We start from the raw sequence: 24,143 nt of genomic DNA on the forward strand, positions 1-24,143 counted from the left end.
CGGAAGGGCTGGCCCGCATGTGCATCTTGCTTGTTTTTCGTCTCCCAAGGGGTCAGGCAGCCCCTGCAGTGCTGTTAAATGCGGACTGTCTTTCAGGCTTACTCCTTGCCAGCAGTCTCTGTGTGAGGCCAGCACAGTTTGCTTGCACAAGACAACAGAAAGTGATTTTTACACTTGACAACAATGAAGTATTCTTGCGTTTAACAACAAGTATGTGCTCTCGAGACTTGATGCCTTTTGGAAAAGACCTTAATCCGTCAGGCCCATCCCGCCCTCCCAAGGGGTGCAAGCGACAATCTGCCTGTGCTCTGCTTCTGCCTGGGGGAGATGTTCTGGGGCAAGCTGCTCACATCCCATGGGACAGCAGACACCCTAAACCACAGGGGAAGAAGGAGGGTGGGAATGCAAGCCAAAAGCTGTGGCTTCAGCTTGTTGATGGGAAGAAAGGCGGAGAAGGCTGAGGGAATGAGAGTTGGCCAAGGTGCATGCTGGTGCTGATCCCCACCCAGGTCAGGATGCAGGGAAGGGCCTCAGGTCTGTCACAGCAGGGCCATGTGCTGACTGGCACCCCGCCACCGCTCACACCAAGAGCTCTGCATGGGAACAGGCAGGCAGCCTTGTGTCACGAGAAGGCACCTGGGGAGCAGCGAAGCCATGCGGCGTGCACATGGATGGGGCCCCTTGTAGTGACCTGGGGGTCCCTTGCTGCAGCCACCCTGGGAAGTGTCCCAAAGCAGCAGCATGGGCTTGGTCACAATCCATTCCCGGGGTGCTGCTATCCCAAGTCATGCTGCCATGATTAGGGAGTGCAAACTACATCATACTGCCTTTCAAAGAAAGTTTGGGGTGTTTCATTTTCTCTCCCCTTCTAGTATGACCACAGACTTAAGATCGTTTGAGTGAGGAGCTGGCCACGTTTGCTGTACTTCAAGCCACTCCATGGCACTGGAAACACCACTAGAAAGCTGATTTGGCAGGATTTCATCATGAACTGACAGTCTGGAAACTGCTGGCATATTTGGCCACATCATATATAGCTGCACATGGTTCCCACCTTCCAGGAAGCACACCTGAGGGAACACCAGCAAGAGAGCCAGGCACCACCAGAAACTCATGCAGAACAAAAGCTGAACCCAAGCTAAGAGCCACTCCAAATACTTGTCTAAAAAAGGAGAAAGAAAAAAAAAAAAGAAAAAAAAAGGGAAAAAAAGAAATTACACATAGGGAGCTTCAAGCTGAATCAAACCAAACATCATCATTTCTCATTGTCCTTTTGAAGGTCCCTCTCTGTTGGTTTTCAACTGAAAAATGCCACTGATAAAGCACTTGTATTCAAACAAAGCCACCTGGTTCCGATTCTGATACTTACATTTACTAAACCAATATTTCTTTTTTCCGAGAACAGATCTTTTTCTGTGCAAATCATCCATTTCAGTGAAATCCTCTTGTTCAGCAGAAAAGCTCATGGCCTGAGAAGCAGAGGAGGAGGAGGCTGAGGATGAAGCCCTGCAGCCCAGGAAGAGAGGATCCCAAGGCTGGTGCCCTGGCCGCCCCAGGGGTATACGTGGCACCTGTCTTTTGCAGGACCTACATCCTCCTGTCCATAGCTCTGTTCGACCCAGCCAGTGCTGGGCTGCAGCCCCCTCATGCAGCCATGCTGAGCCCTCCCAGGGCTATGCAGAGGGCAGACATGGGGCTTCTGCAAGCCTGGGTGAGGACTGAGTCCTGGCACTGGGTGCACTGCTGGCACGAGGCCATGGGGGCTGGCACACATCTCTCCCTGGGCATATGCCAAGCTCACGGTCATCTCACTCACCCAGGGCAAATGAAATCTGTGGATCACTTCACTGCTGTGTCTCCATCCGAGCTGAGCAGGGAGGAAGGCTGGTGGGGCTCGCAGCAGGGCTTCCCCACTGCCAGGGAAACCATGCTCACTCCTCTCCTGGAGGATGCCACATGCTCCCATGCCAGGGACACTGGGACAGCATCATGTATGAAACATGGTGGCTTTCCTACTGCTGACAAGTGCTGTCATGCCAGCCCCAGCTCTGCTCCATCCCACAGCGGTGCCAGGCCTGGTGCCATGTTGCTGGGGACAGAGCCCATCCCACAGATAGCACCCTCCCTCACTGCAGGGATCTGCTCTCCCTGGGCACTGGCCAAAGACACTAAACCAAACGCACGTGGCTGGTATTTACAACGTGCACTTGGTCAGAAACAAGTGGCTGTGGGGCGCAGTGCGTATTTCAGCTCAGCATAACGAGGTATGAGCTCATCGTATCTGCCATGACATCACATGGCATGGTAACCCACAGCCCAGGGTATCGCGCGGGGTGTGCACATGGGGTATATACTCCCCTTAGAAACGTCTGGCCTATAAATGCCAGAATCTTCCCGCAAGGAACTAAAAACATTTATTCTGGAAGAGTCTAGATGCTCGTGGCTAAAGGCAATAAATACAGATTTAATTTCATAGTTAATACCCTGTCCAGGGTAAAATGCTCATTTTTAATATCGTTGCCTGCAATCTGACATTACCAACAAGATGTTGCAATACAATATCTGAGTCATTGCGCAGGAGATAATGGTATTTTCTTGAGTTCAATCTGGAGGAGAGTTGGCCCCATTAATCAGGCTTGAAAAAACGATGCCAGAGAGTCTGCCAGAGAGTCTGTCTGGCCTGCTCTGAGCTCGAGTTACGTGACCCAGGGCTGCGGGGAGAGGGGGAGAGCATGAGCAGACCTGGATGTCGTGATGGGAGATCTCCTGGGAGCGTCTCACGTGCACTGGCCCTTTCTTGGGGTCAGCCAAGAGTCTCCTGAGTTTGGGGTGCAAGGGAGTCAAGAGTGACCATGTCACTTCAGCTCTGCCTTTGCTTTTACACTGCCCCAAGGGAGCTGCTGTCCCACAGCGTGACCAGGGTGCCTCGGCACAGCTGGCGTTGGGGATCTGGGGAGTCCTGGTGGCATGGAGGAACTGGCCAACGTGACAGGGTCCTTCAAGTCTGTCCATCACCAGGACTGAGAGCCCCATCGCTGCTGAGCCCAGGGCCAACAGTGGGGTGCAACAACACTTGATAAAGCAGCCGAGGAAGGAATGTCCATTATGGACAGGTCAATAAAATCTCCCAGGTAGGGACACGGGGAATGGAAGCCATGAGGAAGCATCCCATCAAAGAAATACTGCCCTTAGAAGCGTGTGTAAGTCTTGTAGGTCTCCTCAGGGTAGGAAGCAGAAGAAGAGAAGGATGGTAGCTGGGAGAGAAGCCTGCCTGGGCTGCCTTGGGCTCTGGGAGTGTTAATGGAGCTCAAAAGGTCTGGAGAAAACCAGAACCTCTCTCAGGAATAACGGGCTTTCTTTTCTGCAGGCAAGCAGGAGCGTCTCCAGTTATCCAGCAACACCAGTGTGGGAGGGAGACCTCTCTGGCAGAGTGCTCTTTAATCTGGCAGGCAAAACCCAGGATCTACACAGAAATATGCAATGCACTTTTAACACTGAGCACTATTGGCCCATTGGACCAACTTGGCTGGGGATACAGCAGATTTGCTTTCAGAAAAAAGTCTTTAATTCAAGACTGGGTACCTCACTGTAAAAGAAATGCTTTTTCTTGACCAGACATTGCAGACAGGATGCAAGAATCAGCAGATGAAAGTCCCTGGCCTGCTATGCAGAGGTCAGAGCAGATGATTCCTTCTGTCCTTGAAAGCTAGTAAATGGTTCTGCAGATACTTAATGTGTGAATGAAAAAGTGACTCATGAGAATAAGACACATTAACTCCTGTAATCTTACCTCCAGAGGCAACGTGCCATGTCTGGGGAGAGCAGAGGCTGTAAGGCAGAGCTCAGCCTACCCTGGTGTCTAAGCGAGACGAGGGGTGAGGGAAAGCACAGTGTTCACGAAGGGTCCGTACAACCAAAGTGTCCTTATCAGGAGGGTGCACAGACAGGGATTGTGCTGAGACCTTCTCACCTGGTCATCTGGAAATCTCCTGTGGGTCAGCAGACACCCAACCCCATGGCTTGGGTGGACAGTCCACTCTCCTGCTCCCCATGGTTTTCTGTGGGTTTCAGGCAGCGATGTGCCTGCAGTGACCACTCCAGCTGTATCCACAGCCACCTGCCTTCTGCTGCCTTCTCCTCATAAAGCAGCGTGGTCAACCAGCAAGCAGCCAAGGGGTGAAACCGCTTTGGACTTGCCCTATTACCTCTGTGCACCGCCTGACATGCAAAGCTGGCAGCAACCCCCGAGAAGGTGCAGAGGGAGGTCTGGTATCTTCTCCCCAGCTGATCTCCACTTGCTTCCCACAAGGACCCATGAGCTCCCGACCACACATAGGGTGATTTGGCTGCTGGACCAGCACATGCTGCCCAACAGTATTTCCCTGTCTCTTCTGTGGATAAAAGACCCGGTCACCCACTGCACCATTACTCTGGATTGAGAGCAAATAGTGGGACCTGTTTCTGGGACAGAGGAGTCCTGCCATGAGCTGGGCAACTCAGGAGAGACATTCCAGCTCTAGGTATCCCCCACAGAATGAGTCACAACTGCTGGCTCAAATGTTTTGTCAATGAAATGTGGTATTTTGGACATCAAATTCACGATTTCAAAAGGAAAAGTACATTTCCTACCAAAAAAAAAAGGGGGGGGGGGGGGGGGGGGAATTGGGTTTCCAGTGAAATCTGAACAACCCCAAAGTGGTTACAAAGTTTCTCATTTTAGCTGCCAAGCTCAAAATGTTGGGGAAATTTGGAGAATCAAAAAAGTTTTGGACTAGGTGTCTCAACCTTCAGTTGCCAAAAGAGGGACAATGCCATCTTCACGCAGCTGGATTTTAGACAAGCCTCATTTTATTTAAATTATATATATTTTGACAAAAAACATTTCATGAAAAAAAACTTTTCTCAGGAACAATTTCCATTTCCCAGTCCTGTGACCCTAAGATGCATGCCAAATTTCTCTAAGAGTGTTTTATTTCATTTAACTGAAAAGCAAAATCACAATAAAGTGAATATTTAAAGTGTACCACTGTTCTGAAAATATATCTACTTAATGCTAAAAAGATTCAGTTTCACAGAGCTGAAAACAATTATGAACCAAATCAATTGGGAGAAGGATTTTAATCAGAAAAATGTGAATGCTAAGTGGGAATTGTTGAAAAACATTTTACGCGTTGCCCCAAAACCACAATCCCACAATTGAGAAAGAAGGCAACATTGGTTAAAAAAAAAGATGACTCTGGCTTGTGAGGGAAGCGAAGACAACTGTGAAAAATAAGAAAACCATATATAACTTAAGAAAGTGGAAACTGATAATAATGAATGAGAAGTGAGAAACTGTAGAAAACTGATAAGGAAAGCCAAGAGCTGAGGACAATGTATGGGCTGCAAACCTGAAGCTAATGCGAAGCAATTTCTCTCAATATAAAAGGAATAAATATAGCTCTTCTGAAGTTGTTGGTTGTATTAGTCTATCTCTGGATGGATGCACTAGAGCAATCAACAGCAATAGAAGAAAGCTCATGTTTGCCAATGTTTATAGAAGTATTTGGCTGGACCAGATACTGGTAGGGTTGTCAGCCTGGCATCAGCTCTGGGCAGTCACCTCCAAAGGCTGCTACAGCATGCAACAGATAGAGATTTAAGTAAAAGAAATATGATTAATGCTAATTCATATAGACTTACAGAAAACAGAATACGTCAAACTGAGATTCATCTTTTTCCTGAAATTACAAGTTTGATTGATAAAAATAATATTGGTGGTGTAATATACTTAGACTTCTGCAAGGCAATTGACTTGGTACTGTAAGACATTTTGATTAAGAAACTAGAACAATACACAATCGACATGGCACATATTAAACAGATTAAAAGCTGGCTGGGTGACGTGTCTCAGATGCAATTGTAAATGGGAACTCCTCACCCAGCAGGGGTGGATTTAGTGGAGTTCCCCGGGGGTTGGTTCTTGGCCCTATGCTATTCAATGTTTTTATCAATGATCTGAAAAAATATTAAATCATCTGTGGTAAAGTTTGCTGATGACACTGAGATTGTGAGACCAGCAAATAGAGAAGAAGCCAGATCACTGCTGCAGAATGGCCTGGGTTGCTGGTTAAACTGGGCACAAGCAGATAGTTAATATAGCCAAATATAGTCATACATCTAGGAACAAGGCAGCAGATTATCAGCCACATAAACAAGTCAGGGTGCTCTGTCCTGGGAAGTGGTGACTATGAGACCCTAGAGAGTCCGGTGGACCTCGAGCTGGCTGTACCCTCCTTGCACGAGAAGGTGGCCAAAAGGCCAGCACATTCCCTGGACAGTAGCCTTCAGGGGCAGTAGAGAAATTATAGTACCCTGAATTTGGGTGCCTGTGTCCACCCAGCACCTGGTTCTGGTTCTCATCATGCACCAGGATGTTGAGAAATTGGGGGAAAAGCTGTGAAGATGATTAAAGAGAACCAACTTTTCAGTGAGAGCCCTCCAGAGCTCAGTCTATTCTGCTTGACAAAAACCAGGTACTGGGGTATCTAGACCACATGTATTTCCCCACAGAAGACTCTCCAACCTCGCAGATAGTGTTTTAGTATGATCCAATGTCTGGAACCTGAAGCTAGGCAAACTGAAACTAGTAATATGGCATAATGCTTACTGGCATACTAGCACGGGTAATTAACCACTGGAACAATTTACTAAGGCAGTGTGGGAATCTCCATCATTAGCAAATGTTACATCATGCTTGGATGCTTGCTCTGATTCAAGCACGAATAAATCTGGGCTCAGATTACACCTGGTAGCCAGACTAGATAGTCACAAATGTATCTGAAAGCCTCTTAGTCCAAACAATGATGGAAAGGAACTCTGAAAATGAAACCATCACTACTCCTGCTGACTCTGCTCGTACTTACAGGCGGGGACCGAGTCCCACTGTTCCCTTTCAGTCATGCCTCATTGACAGCAAAAGCTTCAACATGGGCATTTTTCCTGGTGATAAGTTGCTACCAAAAAAAAGCTATGTCCATTTCTTAGAGCTGCAGTGATCTTATAGAGCAAAAGAGGTGAATTATCACAGCAGCTTTGTTAAATCATAGAGCATGGCAGAAGTGACCTTTCTTCCTTCCAAGACCTGCTCCTTAGGACATCCTTGCCCTGGCAGCCTGCGAGCCATGGGTGTTATGAACTCCACGCAGACACGTGGCCCTGTGGTAGGACTGTGTCACTCACTGGACCCAAGGTTGGTGAACAGGTCTCCAACATGAAGGGTTAATTACGGTCAATTTTAGAAGGGACAAACAGTCTGAAAGGTGACATGCTGTGAATGCTGTGAAGGGATGGACAGCTGGCCAAATGCACCTTTTACTGAGCATTGGGCAGCCCCGGTGACTTCCTTCCCCTTCTGATACATCACACCAGGGCATTTGTGGCCTCTACCTTACCTTGTCCTTTACAGCTCTAATCCCTCTGTTTTCTTCTTTCACGACTCCCCTTTTCCATCCTCCTCCAAATTAACTTTTTACTCATTATTTTCTCAAAAAATAAGGCTTTTACTCTTGACAGGATTTCTTTTCAAATTCTTTGGGTTTTTTTATCCCAGATTGACTGAAAACTGGGCTTCCTCACAAAGCTTGTCTCTGTGTGCTCCTACCTAAGCTCTAACTTCCCCTAATTCTATATGGCAAGTGGTCTGTCTTATTCTCTTTAGATGTTCAAACAGGAACACAGCTGACCCACAGTGGCCCAAACCCAGCTATTAATTTGCCATCTGACATCCTCTCCCATCCTCTTCCTCCCTTTCTCTGTCCCTCCCTCCAGCACTGCCACCTTCCCAGATGCTCACACGTCATCTTTGGTTCTTCAGCTGCAGCCAACCTAGCTGCTCCTATCTACACCACGTACAGAGCACTAACCTGTCATCTGACCAGGCTGTGAAGGCTCTTAAGGGACCCCAAGCGTGAGAAGAACTGCTGTCATCCATATCTCATGACATGTCAGGAATTGTTCGCAAAATTGTTTTCCAGAAACTCTGACCTCTCAAAACTGACAAGCATGGGAGACATCCTGTTCTGGGGTCAGACTTTTTTGTCATTCTCCACACCTGGGTGAGCAGGTATAGCCTTTATAGTCAGTGGTGTTTAGGAAGCAACTTATCTTGCACTAAGTAGATGTCTAAATAAGGGCAGACAATCCCCTACATAAACATGCCAAATTCTACACAGTGAAACAGTGGCCAGGGATTCCTGGGTTCCCTGCACAGCTCTTCCCTGAGAAGCTCTGAAGGCTCTTCAGTGCCTTGGAGCCAGGAGGACTGTGGCTCTGCCCAGCATTTGGAAATCTCTGCATCCTGCTCACAGTGAAGGTAGCTCCAGGAGCTGCGTAAGGACTGCAAAGCCAGATCCTACCCCTTGTACAGACCAGAGCGTGGAGATGGTCACAGAAGGAAGCACAACCATGGCTACAGGTAGCCAAGGCTTCTTGCTCCATTTCATCAGGGCTTTGTGAGCCCTCGTGAGCTGCTGGAAGAAGGTGGCTTGCAGAGAAGCCAGTCCATGGAGAGGCCATTATCCACACTGTTGCAACAAAATAGAGGATGAGGGGAGCAGAACCAGCTCCTGGAGCCCTGCACACAGCTGTTTGGCCCTCATCTGGCTTGCACAAGTCTCCTCTTCCCACTGCCCACCTGCCTGCAGCCACAGGGAAGAGGCAGGAAGGAGAAGGGCCAGTCACTCCTTGCCTTAACAGGGCAGAGGCCAGTCTAACCTACAGCTACGATTGCCGTCATTCCCAAGTGGAAAGAGTGGCTTCGGTTTGCTTCGGCTGCCTATGTGCCAACATCAAACATGTTTTACAACTGACCTGCAAAGAATGTGTGTCACTGAAGAGGATATGTAGCCCTGGAGAACATAAAACACAGCTGCGTTGTTTAATAGTATCTCATCCACCAGATCGGAATAACAGGCGAAGATGATCTCAGGGAGATAATTCTACCGAGTGTGTTAGCAGGAATGACTCCGCTACCTTCGCCAGTGGAAGATTCTTATAAATTCACTACTCCTGCCATCCTTTTGCAAAGGGTCAGAAGATGTACTGACAATAGCAGCATGCAAATATTTCAGAACTTGGCCACACGCTGAGCAAACACTCTGGATAGCTTCACAAGTAGATTAAAATGCCAGATCAGCGAGCAGTGGTGCACTTTAAATATGCTCACTAATTTATTAAGTTTATTCTTAGCAAGCTTGCAGACTTCAGAAAGTTAAATTTCTCAGTGACAAATGGCTGGGGAGTTGGGCAGCCAGAGCGTGCGTGCTGCAGTCAGATGGCCCCGGAGAAGGCAGCGCAGGGGAGCAGATACCACCAACTACACTGTATGGGTGAAAATCCCCAACGGAAAAGCCTACATGGGCTAATTGTCAAGACTGCTGTACAGCTACAGAGTACAAAACCAGGGCTCTTGGCACATACTACTCTTCTCCAAAGAGTCGCTGCCTCCCACTCCGGGCTTAGACATCCCTTATCTCTTTCTTTAGGCCTGGCTGTGTGCTATGGGTTAACCACTGTGAGCACCAGTCCTCAGTGCACTCTTTATGTCCCAGCTTTTATTAAAGTCCCTTGTGCTCTAGTAACAGCAGTGCTCCTCTTGCAGCAGCAGGTCACCTCCTGCACCCAGGGCTGAGCCAAATGCACCTGCCCTCCAAGGAAACCATCTGCCATGGTCCCAAATAACAACCCTGTCCCTTTTCCCAGGTGCCCTGATCATGCTGTGCCCAGGACCTCTCCACCCTTCAACCCTGTCTGCTCCCTGTGCTTAGCCCATATGAGCCAGAGGCTTGGACTCAGGAGCTTACTGGTGCCTCGTCCAAGTCAAGACTGGTGGGAGGTGTCTCAGATGGGACACAGCGGTTACCAGATACACCTTCAAGCAGAAGTTGTGGGCCATAGCTGCCCCTCAGCCCTGTGCCTCTGCTGTTCTACATGGCTCTGCAGACCTGGAGCGGGGACTGGAGTAGCAGAGTTGCCTCAGGAACAATGCTGGCACTGCTGCTTGATACATATATATATTTGGTATCCTTCTTGTTCAAACTGGACTAAGGAGTGTGTTTAGGAACCCTTCTGAAAGGCCTGTGTCTACCTTTCGCTATTGCGCAACCCTGAAGATGAAGCATGACAGCAGGACAGAGCACTGGGACGATGTGGAGAGTCCTGTGCAGGAACATTATCCAACCTCTTGGGCACTGGAAGGACCCTGGTGGCCCCACAGCACTGGGTGCAATGTGGACATGAGAGTCCCTGCCGGGAGGACCCTGAAACTACTGCACTGATAGGGATAAAGGTGTTATGCACCTTCTTCATGTCTGTTTTGATTGCACTGCTAAAGAGAGGAGGAGACTCTTTTCCTGCAAGAAAGCACCGCAATGGGATGGGGATGCACACAGCCCCGGGAGCCCTGGCTGCTCTACAGGGCTTTACGTTGGAGCCTGGTGGGACACAGGCCTGGAGCTATCTTACAGAAAAGCCCCAGGGGAACAGAGAGAGTACAGAGCAGTTGCACAGGGATGCGTAACCAACGGCACAAGGAATTTACCAAGCTCAAATACCACTTAAAGGGCCATTTCTGTCATTTGAACTCCACTCAGCAGTGAGGGCGGGGGGAGCAGCAGACCTGGCTGTGCTGACAGCAGCTCAGCACTCCATGAGCTATTTGCAACCCCTCCTGGTCTTCGCTGGGCCACCCCAGAAACACCCGGCAAGGGGAAGCCCGCGTGGCACAGGGACACGCACGCTCGTGCAGCAGAGAGAGGCAGTCTCCGGGGAGGGAGCCGTTTGTCAGCCTTGAGCCCAGGGACTCCGTACGGCATGCCGGGACGGCTCCTCAGGGTGGTGATGACAGCCACTGGTGGAGATGCCTACGTGCTGTTTGTTGAGCAGAAATAAGACCCCGCGAGTTTTCCAGGGACAGAACGCAGCAGGGTCCTTTGAGCTGGAGCTTGCAGCTATGTGAGGCTGTTTCACAGCATTTGCCACATCTCTGGGGAGTTATTATTCATCGTCCCACTTCAGAAAGGAGTTGAGCCTCTTCTTCTAACACTGGGAGGGAAAAGACTTTCCCAGGAACATTTCCTGAGCTGAGAGCAAATCCCACATGGCATTGCAACCCTCCATCAACTGCAAATGCATGTTATTGTTACTTGCACTGCAAAATGAGCTGTTGGACCCAAGGCAATACGTGCTGCTGCTGGTAGTTAAACAAACTCCATATGCCCCGTCCAGCAGCTGGCTGGCCGATGTCAAAGCCCTGCAAAATGACCTGCTCTGACAGGCCTTCTCCTAGTGATCCACTTTGATTTACTGCATGAGCCTGCAGTGCAGATAGGGAACATCACGCACAGACATGTGCTGGATCTGGATCCGCATCCAGTTGGGTCCATGTGCTCTCTTCAGCTCTTTCATCCCCAGGTCCCTCTGCATTTCAGCAACTCCCTGTAAGAATGCCTTGAAACTGGCTCCTACAGCAAGATGCTCAGCCCAATTTCCTGATCATTTGCCCTACCTCAGCAGCAAGCAGCAAAACCTTAGCGTCTAGAAATGCAGGAAAGTTGCAAAACTCAGTGAGTTTGGGAGTAATAAATTGTAATGCACTGTGGGAACAGCATCACCCTGTTGCTCACAAACTCATCCTAAGAGCAGAGAAGCCTTTCTAAATGAGAATATGTCAGACTGTCATCCTCAATAGGACATAGCCACTTTATTTTCTTCCCCTCCACTGGCTACAGCAGCACGTGGGGATGGATTGGCCTCAGAAGGCCTGAAAAATAACATAAAGGATAAAAACAGCTCTGCAGTTAATGGGATCGGAGGACTATAAGGACAGAAGAAAGCCCTGGGGACTGGTCCAGGGAGACACAGAAGCTAAGTGTGAGCTGCTGCCCTTGGGTGACAGCTCTGAGGGCTCAGGGACAGCTTTGCTGCAAAACACCCCCCTGGGCAGCATGGTTGGCACTATAGGCACACCACTGGGGAAAGTGGGAGAACCGAACCAGAGCAAACCAGAGTGAAACACTGCAGGTTTCTGCAGGTCATATCTTTGCTCAAAATATCCCAGGGCAGAGACACACCAACTCTCCTCCAGGCAACCCTCAGCACCATCGCATGCAGGGCTGGGACAAGGCTGGGCAGTGGCACAGAGGAGACAGGAGATCCTGAGCCCACACTGATGCCGACAGAGAGAGCAGCCATAGCTTTGCACAAGCTCTAACAGGGCAAGAGGGAGGTTACAAAGGGAACATTTCAGGGTACCAGAAGCCTGACAGATGTACGGTGACCTCACAGGTGTGTTCTAGATATTTACTGGGAATGGAGAATATCAGGCAGACTGGACACCGTTCATGCTGCTAACATGCAAAACGCCGCGGGCAGGCTTTCCCATTAGAGGTCAGAGTCTGTCTCTGGGCTGGAAATGCTCACTGAGATACACAGTGCCAATATGAGGTCCTCTCTCCTCAGAGCCCTCAGAGACAATGAGGAACCTCCCTGGGCCCATGCTTAGTACTGGCAACACTGGTGAGTGTCCGAATGGGGTCAGCGCAGAGCTGTTGCAGGTCCCACATATGCCCTGTGGCTCCCAAAGAGCAGCTCTTGGCACTCCAAGGTCTCCTGCTGCCTGCACTCTGCAATGCCGGGACAGATCCAAAGACGAGCAGGAGCTGGTGAGGGCTAGGGTGCACCAGGCTGGGCTAGTTCCTGGCCAGCATGAGGGGTGGGTGGAAAAGCCTGCCTATTTCAGCCTGGATTTTATTTTAATTAATTTAACTCCTTCTCAGCTCTGAAAGGCATCCATTGGTCCTTCATCACACATCTACAGGCCCACCGGGGATGCCCCATCGGTTGACACCAGGAATCACATTGCACAGTGTGCTGGTAGACGGGCAAACATCCTAGCAAAAACAAGCCACCTGGGAGGTTGGCTGTTCTCCATGAGGCAGAGCTCTGTCTGTAGGGGAGAAACTTTACACACAGCATGCAGCTCACTCCAGGTGCAGAGTCCCACTGCCATACCTGCAGGAGAGGCAGCAGACCCCACACCCCAATGCTCAGAGAGAGGGCACGGTCCCGTTCCTGAGGGTGGTCATGGCTGTCACACCCTCACCATGAGGTCCAGAGCCAGGAAATCCCTGGGGACAGCTGATAAGCCCTCTGCATCTGTTCCAACAGTGCCCATGCAAGCAGGGTGTATTTTTGGCTTGAGGTTGGGACATACATCAACATGCTTATGTACATCCCCAATGCCAACAGCACTGAGCTGGTGGCTTCTGTGTGCCTGGGACACATTGCACGATGGACATAGGCAGGTCCCAGGAGCAGTGGCCAGAGAATCATGAAGGTCACTGCACTGTCTATTCTGGCTTCAGGATCATGTGCCAAGCACCAACGTGTGGAAGGGGACAATCCTGAGAGCAGGATTACCCATATGCTCCGTGAACTCAAGGAGAAGAGCGTGCTGACCAGGAAGCCATGTGCACTACACACACAGCACAGCCTGGAAGATCCAGACAGCATGGTCCCACCTGAGGTTCTCAGAAATTACCTCATAGTTTAAACTATAAATCATTAGCACCTGATGAACTGCACTAGCTGGCAGGGCGGGAGATACTCACAACACATCATGGTGAGGCCATTATGCATAAACTCTTAGTCATGGGAGCCCATCTTGGGGCCGTGCAGACACAAACACGTAGCTAGAAGGTCCCAGGGGAGTATCCTCTGATGGATGAACCATTCTCATGTATGATGCCCCATGTTCACAGCTACACTTACAAGACAGAAGCTCCCATGGCCTGGCACCTGGTTGTAGGTGTACAGAGGACAGAGTCTGCACTGCCAGACTGTTCCCCCACTCATGTATCAGTGCTTGGACATGGCCACAAACTCTCCCCTTGCCTGCCCTGATTGCATTCCTTGCACCACTGTCTCTGGGACTGAAAACCAGCTAGGGGCTGGCTCAGAATGAGGGACAAGTATGGAGGGTTCCTCTCCCTGCCTGTCCCATGAAACTAGCACTCCTGGTTGCAGAATGTCCATCCCTGCTTCAAGGCAAGTGGCAGATGAAACAACACGCCTGGGAAGTGGGGAGTATAGGGTGAGACTCACTACCACCTACGGTCAAGTGAATGAAAGATGGGCCATCACAGAGATGGCAACAGCCCCACCTCCAGACTGCAAGGCTGGCAGCAGGCACCAGGAGCCACAATGACTTGGGAGGAGTGTTTAGAATCACGCTCCCAAACATCAGTGCCTATACCACCTTTGGAGCTCATGTGGGATTCAGGCAACCCCAAAACAGAGGTGCTTCTACAGAAGACACAGAGCATGGTCAAAGGCTCAGGCTCTGCGGACATAGCAGGGAAATCTGACATCCTTGGATCACCTCAGCCAAAAAAATGATGAACTTGCCTCCTGTTCCTTTCCAGAAAGGTCCTGCCTGTAACTCACCACAACAGTGCTATTGCAAGTCTCCTGAACAGCAAGGAGCTGGATGCCATGATCTGGTGTGCTCTTTTTCCTGTTTCACAGCTATCAGCTCACTGCTCCTCTCCAGACCTCCCACACAGGGGCTCAAGGCTGGACACAGTCTCTATATCTGATGCCTGAATCCAAGCACCTGCTGGCCCCCAATCCCAAGGGTGGGCATGTGTCCCTGAGGAGAGCCTGGGAAGGAGGCTGGCAGGAGAGGTGGGCTTTGGGAGAGTTTCTAAAAGACAATCTTGTCCATGGTTCCCTCTGGGAGCCAGGCAAGTGCAGGGAAATACAAAGGTTGACTGCTTTTGTAGGGCATGCAGCTGGGGCTGGAGGAGGCCTGGAGGCTTTGGCACTGGTGCCTCTTACTTCTGCTCCATTAGGTGCAAGGGTTTGTGTTGTACCTCTGAAACATCCTCCAGCAGAGCTGTGCTGATGGGCCCACGGGCAAGGGAAGCCTTGAGCAGGCATCCTAAGCCATGACCCCAACCGTGCACTGTGGGACATCACTGAGCTTCCCCAGGAGCAGGGGACCACCTGCAAATTATCTGTACCCGACAGCCAGCCTGTGCTGGAGGACATGCACAAGCAGCCTGCCGGGAGCTCAAAGGCAGGTGGGGAGGTGACTTATAACCCTGTCATAAATGTGTCACATCTGGCAGAGCAACATCCCAGCAGGTCCCTGCCCTTCAGCTTGGGAAGCTCCGTCCTGTGTTTCAACCCTGGTCCAAGGTACCCCTAACTCATGGGGTGCATACATACCCTGAACTCAAGAGCAGGGGCTGGATCTCTTTGCCATCTAATACCCAATACATTAACTTAGCTCCTCTCCAATAACAGGCAAGAAGACCAAGAAATAAAGCAGGTACATTCCAGGAATACTGCGGCAGCAAACACTGCATGAATCATGTCAGGCAGTGTCTTCTTCCCAAGAAGACACTCTTGTTCACCCAGGGCGGGCAGCCCACCTTTGGAGCTCAGCCTTTTGAGCAGGAGATGGGTCCTTCACACCACGGCTGGTGAAGGAGCAGGATAACCTCCAGGCAGAGAGACGCTTTGCTCCAGATGTGACACGTGGAAGAGCTGCACAGTGTCCCCTGGCCTGCACCCTTCCTCCATCAGCAACCTCAGCTGCTCACCGGCATGAAACCAGCTCCACAGGTCTTGGGACAGGGGACTGCTTCTGCCGCAACCCCAAAACCTTCTCTGTTCTTCTGAAATGCCCCTGCCTGAATGCCAATGAGGTTTAACATGGCCATATGCAAAATGACGTGACCCTGGAGAAAAGCAGCAACATAACAAGGTTGCTTGAAGGGGCACAGTGAAAACTAATTGAGTAGGAGCTCTGGACATAGCACTGTGGCTTAGAGAGCAAATACAGCACAGAGAAAGACATCCAGAATTGGGGACATCATTACTGGTCCTTGTGCGTTCACAACAGGAGGGATGCTGGAAAATGGGAATGGGTTCAGACAAGAGCTACAAGAATGATTTGCAGCCTGGAAAACTGTGGTACCATGGAGGGTAGGACAAGCTCAATCTCTTTTCCTGATGCTGGGCAAAGCTAAAACAATACTTGGTCCTGCTCAGCAAGCACCTGGTGGGCAGCTCTCCAGCCCAGACCAAAATGAGCTCCAGCTGAGCCTGGGCACTTCTAAATGAGAAACCAAAGTGCCTGTTGCAAATAGTGTGGCTGCTTACCCATTCAAACCAGCTTTGACATGGAAAGAGGGGCTTTCTCAGCTGGGGTCACCCAGATCTGCTCTGCCCAGGGCTGCAAGGCAAGGGAGTGCAGGAGTGCGTGTCACCCAAGGAGCAGGCTGGCCTCCATAGACAGAAAGGATGGGACTGGTTCTCCTGCCTCCCTGACCCTTTCTGGGAGCAGTAACCATCCATGCAGTCCTGCAGCTGAAAGGCAGGCACCGGGGACCAGGGTGGCAGCAGTGGGGAGGCGGCAATTTTATTTGGAGTTGGGAGTGAGCGCAGGAGGGCCCATCTCCTTCCTCTCCACGGGGACCGTGCCAGCCCAGTGAGGTCTTTGCTGGTTTCCTCTTGGCTGTCAGGCTGCAAGCGCGTTGCAGCAGCCGTGCCAGGCTTTTAACACGAGCACAGCGCTTGCACAGCGGGACTGGACCGGCTTGGCTGGCCTCCAGCCCTGGCTGCCATAAAACGGGAAATAAGGGAATTGGAGTGAGACCGCAGCGACCACCAACCAGCTGCCACTGGCAGTGATGGGGCAATCTCCCCCTGCCAGGCACGAGCAGGCAGCAGCACATCACCCTGTGCCCGCCAAGCCCAAAAGCGCTGGCAGCCCACAGTGCAGCTGGAGTATGCACGGAGGAGGATGAGGATGGGGAGGAGGCCATGTGCCTCGCCCTCCTCCGATGCTCCCGGGGAGCAGGACAGCCAAGAGCCCCGGGATGCTGCTCACAGCAGACAGCGCAGCCCCACTCGCAGAACAGTATGGAGTTTTCTGCTAGTTACATGTTTTATGAAAAGTTGTTGGCAAAAATGTGCATTTGCTTTGGCTGCGTTTTGCACGGATTTGGCAAAAATGTAACGTTAGTGTCTCCCCTTGAGAGAACTTTATTGAGTGGAACAAAGTCGGATATTTTTAGCTACCCATTGTTAGCTGAAGAACAAAGCCATAACTAAGATATTTTGTCTCTTACACTGAAACGGGACTATCAGACAAATCCATGTACAGTCATATGTGGCTGCCCATTCAGATGGAGCACGAGAGGGAAACTATTTTTAGCCTGTACACTCCACACAACAACCACATTTCCCTTCCCCTGCATGCTGGACCACCAAAACACAGGGACAGCACCAGAGAGAGCAGCATCGGAGAGGGGGACGTGGGGTCACTGACTTCTAGTGTCCCTTGGGCCGTCTGACAAATTACATTTATAAGAGAGATTGGGTCACGCAATCCTAAAAAACAACCCTTTAATTTTTCTGCCTTTTTGTTTTGTTTTTTTTCCACTCAGAGCTGGAATGATGTGTGTTTCACCAACAGGCAACAGGGAAAAGTCAGCAAGGACCCAGATGGATCTCAGCAAAGCAGCAGTTGTAATACACAGCGCTAAAACCTGAACCCTCATCCCTTTTCCAAAAAAACATGTATATGCCCTGAGGGCTGCTCCGATGAGGAGAGAGGTCGCCCACAGGCAGCACTGGGTCACGAAGCCTGCGAGGAAGAGAGGGAACCTGCACAGCCCTTTCCTGGTAGCGTGCTGCCACCAGTCCTGCTCCTGCACAGTTGAAAAGGTGCTGGAAATGTAACTGTTTCGCAGCTTTCAAGGCGGTGCTTTCGAAAGCATTAACCCTGAAACACCGGAAAGCCCTGCACGAGGCGGACAAAACCTCCCCCAAGTGCTTTAGTGCTCAACAAATGACATCAGTAGTTTATGACTGGCAGCATTTTGCAATGCATTTATTTAAAAGAAACAAAGCGGTCCGTAAATGCCCTGGATTTCTGAGCGTAAGCAATGCCGGGAGCTTTTTCTAAACAGTTTTTGTGGGTTGCATTGGTGAGTCACGGAGAAGTTGCATTAAACAGCTGAGCATTTGGTGTAACCAGAATGACCCTCCACAGCTAATACGTAGCCATGAGATAGTCCTGGCAAAGCAGGAGAAAGAGGAATAAAAGTAGGGTGCCACTGCACAGACTGACCCGCTGGGAGGGATACCCTCTGCACTGCCTGGGCCGGAGGGATTAGAGTAAGCATCAGAGCAGCCTCCAAATGGCTGCAGCAAAGCAAGACCCTTTGAGAACCTCACATGGCCCTTCACCATCATCCTCCCTGCGCAAAGCCAGACGCTGCATCCTCTCCACATTTCCCTGCCAGCCTCTCCAGGAAGGCCAGGTCCTGATTTGCTAAATGCACCTTGTGCCTGTTCCCAAACAAGTGCCATGCTCCACACAGGTCTGCCCATAGTCCAAGACCTGCCAGGTGCAAGCGGCCACCAAGGCCCCACCAATAACCCAGGAGAAGCAGCAGGTAGCAGCGACGCCTGACTGTGCTCCATCTCCTTTGAGATGTCGCAGCACGTAGGTGCCGTGCGTCAACATAACCAAACAGGCACGTGAGAAAGCAGCTAGAAGAACAGAAAGACGTTAAGTAGGAAACATAAATTACCTGCAAACTTTTCGGCTGAGCTAGAGTGTCCTGGAGGAGATGCTGCTTTTGTGACTCCTTGCTTTCTCCGCAGATTAGGGCTGCTTTTATCAGGGAGCAGTGATTGTTTTTACAAACTTGAAGCACAGTAAGAACTGGTTTAAAATAGAGTGAAAGGAGCTGGTGCGGGTGGAATTAGACAAACTCTGAGAGCTGCTTTTCCAAAAATAAATTAACTTCTTGCAGCCCGCGGAGCAGAGGAGGGGAGGCCGGAGGCTGGCCGGGCAGGCGTGCGGGGCGGCGGTGGGCTGTGGCCGGGGGCTGGCGGGCAGGGAGCAGCGGCGGGGGGGAGGGAGGGCGGCTCTCACCTTGCCCGGCTCCGGCCCCAGGTGAGCGGTGGGGAGCGCATCCCCGCGGGCGGGGACCCAGCGGGGCCGGGGCGCGGGCGGTGCCCGCCCCCTCTCTGCCCGGGGGGCGGCGGCCGAGAGGCCCCGGCGCGGAGCCCGGGGGCGGCTCCGGCGCCGAGCACCCCGCACCCCCCGCCCGGCGCGGGGCTCGCTGGGCGCTCCCAGCCGCAGCCCGGGACCGCGGGCTTCGCTCCGGCCCCCGCAAGAGTTAAGGAAGAGGAGGAGCCTCCCCTGCCAGGGCTCGGCGGAGGGCGGCAGCCTCCCCCCGGGGTGCCTGCGCCTGCTCCCGCCGCCCCCTCCACCTGCCTTCGCACCCCTGACTCAGCAGCCCGGCCGCTCTCCTGCCCTGCCTTTCAGCAGGAAAGCTCCGGGGCTCACCGGGCAACCCTCTACCGACAGAGCCGCACAGGCGGCACCGGGGGGGCGGCCTCCCCTCCGCGGCAAAACCTGCCTGCTCCCGTCCGTCCCCGGCCCGCTGCACGCCGGGCTGCGGCAAGGAGCGCGGAGCCGAACGCTGCCCCCGCGTTGCACCGGGCTTTTGCCACCACCTGCTCGAATCACAGCCCCCTTCCCCCTCCTTTCTTATCTCTTGAAGTATCTCCGCATCGGTAGCGGGGGGCAGGGGCAGCTGGAAAAGCCCTACCCCGGCAGTGAGGAGCTGCGCAGGGCTCCCAGCCGGGAGACGTGCGAGTTAACGTGTCAGTCCCTGCCAGACTCGGTGTCTTACAGCCCCGTCCTCCGGGCAGCCCCGTTTGCCCAGGGAGGTGCAGTCTGGACGAGCAGAGAACCGGGTCTCCCCGGCACGGGAAACTGCCCGGGTTTTGGTGAACTGGGGCTTGCTGCAGCTCATGTCCTAAATCGTAGTGCCTGGGCTGGCCAGGGCACCCAGAGGTCTAATCCCCAGGTAACTGAGCACTAGAGGGCTTTATTGGGTTCAGCCCAGCATTTCCAGAGGTGCTGTCACCTTGAGCAGAGCACTCTCTGCTCGCAGGCTGATAACCGAGCCGGCGTGGCTTGTATGGGCTGTGAAACCCAGGATACAGGTGGTGGAGAGGCATAACTGTGCACCAGGAACCTTCTTGAGAGGCAGGTTCTGTACACTGAACACCCCAAGGTCAGTCCGTCTTTACTGTCTTTGAGGGGACGTTCGTCGTTGCCGCGGTAGGCGTAAGATGTGTCCATACAGCCACAGCAGCGCCCACCCTACAGACCCTCATGCTCACAGAAGCACCAGGCTATCGTCAAGGGGTACCAAAGGCAGTCTGGGGGGGCACCGCTGGCTGGGAAGGGGAAAGAGATGGGGAATGGAAAGGGGAAGGGGCAGGGGGTGCTTGCAGACCCTGTTCTCCTGTGTCCCAGTGACACAGCCTCACCTTGGGAATGGAGCTGCTTTTTTATCATGTTTGCTGCATCAGCAGGTCCCAAAGGTCTTGATTTCCCCAGACTTGGTCCTTGGGATTGAAGAATGAACTGCTGCCAAATGCCTTTTGACTTCACCTATGCATCAAAGCCCTAAAAATATCACTTTCCCACCTATAAAACCCCTTTTCGGGGCTTGGGCTAGCCTAGGCCATCCTGCTTAGCTGAGCTGGGGTAAGCTGCACCAGTGCAACCTGTAATACTTTACCATCCCTTAAATCAACTCTTTCCGTTTTAATCTCAGTGCCTGGCTGAAGCCTGAAGGTTTGCAGGCTCTTGCTGTTGGGAAGGGAACCTGGAGGGAGAGAGGGTCATCCCAGGTGCAGTCCTCATCACTTGGGCTAAATAGTGTTTTCTGAACACAGGAACAGCCCAAGAGGCAGCGTCTCTGCTCAGGCTGTACTTCTTTTCCCTGCTAACACCCCAAAGGTTCCCTGCCTGTGCTCCCCACGCCTCTTCTGCCTCTGCCCTACACACCCTCTCCCTGGTGCTTTCTCCTAGTTGATAAAGAGCAGAATGACTTCCACCCACCTGTGCCCCACGGGTGCTACTGCTGTGCTGAGTGCTAGGGAACAGTGCTGGTGGCAGCCCCCTGCCCCACCCAAACTTTCACCCTTCCAAAAAAAACCCAAACCACTGTAGGTTTTTTTGACACCAGCAGGTATCTCCCCTGAACAAAACCCCTCTTCTGACCGGCATCCAGCCCGAGCACAATCTTCCCCGGGTGGGCAGGATGCCGCTCCCCTGTGCAGGGAAAAACCTTTTTCTTCTATTTATTTATATCCATCTTGCTGTAAACTTACCCCCTGGTGAACCTGCTGTTCATACTAACAAACACGTCTCTTTGGTCTGTGCAGAAGTTGCTGGCCAGGCAGACATATTAGTGGGGGGATCTCCCCCAGCCCTTCCATAAATCCTCGGCTTCCACCAGGTTTGTTTACATGGCAGCTTGTAAGTGGAGCCCTTTTGGCAAAGCAGCTTCTGATCTAGGAGAGACCTAAGCCAGAGATCAAAAAGGGCCTGCAACAATATCTAATGGGCACAATGGTCCCTGTGGAAGTTACTATCAGTTGCATCTAGACACTGCCCAGGAGAGGTCTGTTCTTAGTGTGTTTGGACAAAGCTACAGTCCAGAAAGTGTCCTTTAGGAGCAGGAGGTTATTAGGACAGGGTCACAAAGGGAAACAGTGACATTTCTGAGGTGGAGAGGTGAGTGTTTCTGTATTAATGAGCTGTATAGTAGCTGTATTGTTATTTATGCTGTTATCATTAGGGTTCAGAGTTAACAGTACACACTGGGCAGTAGAACAACTCACCCTTCTCTGAGCTTTCTTCCAAGCCATCTGCTGTCCATGCTGCCACTGCTGACAGGGGACATTTGAGTTTTCCCTGGAAGGTCTTCACACTGGAAGGTCTTCACAACAGTTTCGCCACAAGAGCTCAGGTGGGACAGGACCACTCTGCCATGGTCCAGTGCTGGCAGCCAGGCCAGGGTGAGGGGAGGAGAGGGAGCTCTGGATGGATCCATTTCACATGCAGCTTTCAGAGGGAGACCTGCATGCTGGCTGTGTGGTGGGGCCAGCCACATGGCGGGCAGCTGGATAACACTGCAGGCCAGAGGATGAATTTCCTCCTTGCCAGCTCCACACGTGGTGAGTTTATCCCATCAGTGTCAAGTGCTGACAGCACCCCACAGCAGTGGGGCTCAGCTCCGTCCTCCGGGCTGTGTGGCCCAGGGCAATGAGCGGGTTGACGGCATGGGGCCATCAACAGGTGGCACGGAGGTGGTGTGGCCGTGCTGCCCACGGACAGCTTGGGTTGCCTCCATTGGCAATCCCATGGGAGTATGTGAGCAGCTGGCATGGGGGTGTGGGGTCATTTGCTGCCCATGCCACACAGTTGCCCCTCCTGTCTGCCCGTGGGTGCCGCAGTCCTCCACGGGTTGCAGCAGCGTGGTGGTGGCATGGCTGTGCCTCTGTGCACACTCACAGGTGCTCAGGCTTTGCTCGGGATGGGGAGACCAGGGGTGTCCCAGAGGTTTGCTGGGGGGAAGCAGGATGCAGAGGTTGCAGTAGCCCGGATCCAGGCAGGTGCTGGGGATGTGACCTGGGTTGTTTGGCACCGTACGTGCCTTGCTGGGTTTCCATCCAGCTTCAGCCTCCCAGCACCATGCCGGCTGTGTATCAGACAGTTTACTTTAGCCGTTGATGCGGGGAGGCGGAGGGCAGAGGCTGGAGGATCAGGGGCTGAGACTGTGTGGGCGGGAGGGGGGCCGTCAGCCCGTGCCTCCAGTGTGTGTGACACGCGTTTGGTGTCACCCGAGTGGGAGAGCTGCTAGAGGGGTGAAATATGAGCTGCGGGTTCCCAGCCGCAGCTGGAGGAGTTCATCCTGCAGCCTGGCCCTGTTCCCTCTCCAGGGCAGGAGGGGCAGGTCAGTAAGAGCTGGTGTGGATCCCAGCACCGGCTGAGTCAGCCACGCAGCCCTGAGCGGGGCCAGCCGGACCTCGGCTGGCTGGAATGACCCTGTGGCCGTGGGGCTCAGCCCTGGCCACGTTCAGCACTGGGGCAGCTGTATAGGAAACATCAGCCTGGCGGGGTGCATGCTCTCAGCCTGCCTCTGGGATGCAGCCAGCAACCGTGTAGTGTGATTTTAACTCACAGCCCTTACATCTCAGTTGCCCCTGAGGTGCTGGAAGGGTTAACTGTCCTTTGCCCAGCATCCAGCCTGATTCTGTGCCCTGTGCACAGGCAGATGCATGCCATATGCACCCCCATTTATTGATCATCTTGGCACATCACCTCATTCACATCTGCAGCCCAGCCCAGCAGACAGTGGTCAAGATCCCACAAAGGGCTCCTGGGCCACAGTGCGGCCCCACTGAAAAAGTGTAGGGCCTGCCAGCACTGCTCCAGGGGGAATTACCCCAAACCAGGGTGCCGGTGCTAGTGCAAGGTGGTCAGGTAACCACTGGGATGCTTTGAGAGTGGTACAGCATGGCTCGGCTTCAGAGCAGGCAGCCCTGTGTTCCTATGCATTTCTTTCAGCGGTGCATGTGTGCAAGGAGGGAGATCTTGGGGTGATGCTGCCTGTGTGATACCACACAAGGTGGTGGATTGATTTGCATTGAACTCTGGGTCCTGTGTACGTCTGTGCATGGGTGGGGGTGTGTAGGCACTCGCATGAGGCTGGGAGCGCAGGGCAGCGTGAGCTCTGTAGCAGGTTGCTCTGCAAGCAGCACACCAGGGCAAATGCCACCCAAAGACCGCAGTCCCTGCTTCAACCTGTATACCCCCTGAGCATCACCTGGCACAGGAGGGGCTGGATGAGTCACCTAGCCAAAAGTCTGTGCTGGGGCTGCTCCTTCTGTGCTGACATGCCCTCCTGCTGAGCTGCACCAAGCCTCAGCCCTCCAAGAAATCTCCTTCCCTGCCTGAGATCTGAGGGCATGGGGAAGAACAGGCTGGAGCCCATCCCCAAGATACTCTAAACGAGAAAAAAAAAAAAAAAAAAAGAAAATGAAAAAGTATAAAGCAATAAAAATGACCTTTCAGTGCCTGTGGAGCCCCAAGCCACCATCAAAGGGGAGACATAGGATCCCTGGGTCCCTGCGGTCGGCAGCCTTAGCAACTCCAGCCACCATGATGCAAAATCCAAGGGCTCTGGTATCGGGTGTACGTATAAGGCAGA

At 52.4% G+C, this 24,143-nt stretch overlaps 1 protein-coding gene across 5 annotated transcripts in view; it reads right to left on the reverse strand.

Annotated features, from left to right (window-relative positions):
* Positions 1-18,941, reverse strand: part of MYOCD (myocardin) — a 263,077-nt gene extending 244,136 nt beyond the window's left edge. For all 5 annotated transcript variants that reach the window (XM_049812112.1, XM_049812111.1, XM_049812110.1 and 2 more), the window contains exon 1: positions 18,651-18,941. The gene's annotated coding sequence lies outside the window, so the exon portion shown is untranslated. The remainder of the gene's footprint in view (positions 1-18,650) is intronic.
* Between the last annotated feature and the right edge of the window lie 5,202 nt (positions 18,942-24,143).

Source organism: Accipiter gentilis, chromosome 10, assembly GCF_929443795.1.
Source record: "Accipiter gentilis chromosome 10, bAccGen1.1, whole genome shotgun sequence".
Classification (NCBI taxonomy): Eukaryota; Metazoa; Chordata; class Aves; order Accipitriformes; family Accipitridae; genus Astur; species Astur gentilis.